We start from the raw sequence: 3,097 nt of genomic DNA, 5'->3' as shown, positions 1-3,097 counted from the left end.
TATATATATATATATATATATATATATATATGTATATATATATATACATACACAATATCTTTTCTTCTTCTTCTTCTTCTTCTTAAGGTCTGCTTTTAGGAATTCAGTGTTCTTCCTTTTCCTTGTATGTGTAGCTTCAGGTGTTTGTAATGGTGTTGGAAGCTGAAAAGTGTCATATAGCCAATCCATCAGTATTTCTACTCTTGTTGGTTCCTTTTCTATATCGCTTTCCTTAAGCCGATTTCTATGTCTCCTTTCCATTCTATTTCTGCTTCTTACACCATACATCATTCTTCCTATGTATGTTACAATTTCTCCTTCTTCCCAGTATTGCTTGCTATTTTCGTACATTCTTACATATACCTTATCACCGATTCTAAAGAATTTTGGCAAGTCTTTAATAGCACGTATTTTTTTCTTCACTGGCAACAGTTTATCGAATATTGACTTCACCTTTCTGGCAAACATTGATTCTACTGGTGAACTTCCTTCTCGCGCATTTGGGTTCAGAGTTACCCTGTATACCCTTAAGAATCGTTGGATCGTGACCTCGTCCGTAAACTTTCTTAAAAGTGTCCATGAACCGTTCGGCCCTTCCATTCGATCAAAGGTGATACGGTGCTATAGTTTTATGTTCTAATGTGAACATCTCGCAGAATCCTTTAAACTCAAATGATACAAACTGTGTTCCGTTATCAAAGACAACTATATCCGGTACGCCAAATCTTACGGAGAGCTCGCGTAAGAAGTTTATTACTGTACATGGGGTTGGTCGTTTACACCTCGCAACCTCAGGCAATTTTGTGTAGCTGTCCCCTACTATTAAGTAATAATATCCATTTACCGGGTATGCAAAATCGATATACAATCGGGACCATGGTATTTTCACTTCCGGTCAAGTTTCGCATTTTTGAGCGTACATTAATACACCATCACGTATAGAGTACACGTTCTTGGCGGTTCTTTGCATCAGACCTGAATTAGTTTAAACTCTCCGTGTGAATTTTTTTTTTTTTTTTCGCTCCGCGTAAATTTGTTTTTCTTCGTCGCCACTGTTGTAAAACGGTCTTTTGCCACTGTTTTATCTGACTTTTGACGAAGGTTGTCGCTCTGACAGATATTATTATATTCCGAAGTCGTCGGCACTGTATGAATCCCAATCGTACAGTGTTATTATCCTCAAAAGGTTGGATCGTTATAACGTCCACTCATTATCATAGTATAATTACTATATCAGCAGAGACACGACTATCAACAAAGTCTAGACGTACTCTCGACCTTCTCGACCGTCTCCTTGTTGACTGGCTACTGGTTTATTTTAATGGCTGGTTACTACCACTTTTTACCGGGAAGGGTGTACAGTTTCACTATACAACACATGTTTTAATATGAAACTGTAAATAAATAAACTTCTGCTTTACGCACGACATATAACCCCTCATAACTTTGTCTTATATTTTGGAATTTCAGAAAATTTTTGCGAATATATATTCTACACTTAGGAATTCATACAATTATGCAAAAGTAAAAATAAAAATTGAGGGGATGTGTGATTTAAAACTTATTTGGCTGTTATTTTTTGCACATTTTAGCAGCAGAACACAGGATCGACGCACATGCCTTCGCGTACAATATATTTGTAAATGCGTGCTATCTCACAAACAAAAGAGTTCTCGTATTTGGCTTGTTACTATGGAAACAAGCGCGAATGTGTCTGTGGCTTACGGTTGGCTAAAATTACCCAAAATGTTTAAACTTTAAAAGCTTATAACTCTTTATTTATTGATTTATTGCTGAAATGAATTTCAGATCAGTGATTAGCATATAAAACCATATTATTACGCCGAATATGAAACCAATTCGAGTAAGAATTGAAGGGATTGAAAATTGGCAGCCAAACTGAAAAGATCCATCGGATTAACTGGAACTCTCGTCACCGTAACCAACGGAGTGCCAGTTTTTTTTTTTTTTGTTTTGTTTTTTTGTTTGTTTTTTTTAATTTATGAATTACAAAGACAGTAAACAAAAACCGAGAAGTAGTTGATAGCAACTCTGAAAGAGAGAATTAAGAGTAAATTCTTGATGACTTAACGTGAAAAGAGAATAAGATAAGCTGGATTTTCTCTAGCAGGCAAGTGACATTTCCGAGCATTTTTCGACTTCACTAGGTGTTATAAATACAGTTAGCATAATGTGTGTTTCGACGCTTGTGAGTGTGAGAAGGAAAGAAAGAAAGAAATAAAGAAAGAAAGAAATAAAGAAAGAAAAAATGAAAGAATGTATGTATATACGAACGTACATCCGCATAATTTCATTTTATTGTGCTTTTTCGATATTTCGAAAAATGATATTCTTGAAGAAACTCAGCCATGGCTATCAGCTTCAAACGAAAGTTGTATTTATGTACATATATATATTTCATCATAAGAAATATTTTCATTAGCTTAGTAATTAGAGCGTTCGGTTCACTATCACAAAGCCATGGATCCGATTCATGCACAGGCGACGCATTGCATCCTTCAGCAAGGAATATCACTTCACGTTGCTCTACTTTATTCAGCTAAAATTGGACACCAGCCAACTGCTGGTGCAGTCCTCGTTCCTACCACTTGTCACATACCCGATATTCTGCCAGATCATTGATTGACGGTCGAGAGGCTGTTCATGTCTGCTAGCGGCTACACAAGCCAGCTCCTCAAATAGTTAGTGAATTCATGATACAAGTTTGCGATTGACAGCTCTACCAAAAATTCACTGAAAGTTATAGGGTGTTAAAAAAACCAGTAACGGTTGTCAAGCGGTTGCGGTGGAAGAACGAACACACAAACACACACACACATACATGCCTATACATGTATGTATGTATGTATGTATGGATGGATGGATGGATGGATGCATATGCATGCATGCATACTCTTATTCTTTTACCTATTTCAGTCATTTGACTACGGCCATGCTGGAGCACCGTCTTTAATCGAGCAAATCGACCCCGGGACTTATTCTTTTTAAGCCTAGTACTTATTCTATCGGTCGCTTTTGCGGAACCGTTAAATGACGGGGACATAAACACACCAGCAATGCTAGGAGGACAAACACA

The sequence above is a fragment of the Octopus bimaculoides genome, chromosome 9 (assembly GCF_001194135.2).
Source record: "Octopus bimaculoides isolate UCB-OBI-ISO-001 chromosome 9, ASM119413v2, whole genome shotgun sequence".
Lineage (NCBI taxonomy): Eukaryota > Metazoa > Mollusca > Cephalopoda > Octopoda > Octopodidae > Octopus > Octopus bimaculoides.
The sequence above is the reverse complement of the archived record's forward strand: the minus strand, read 5'-3'. Positions refer to the sequence as shown.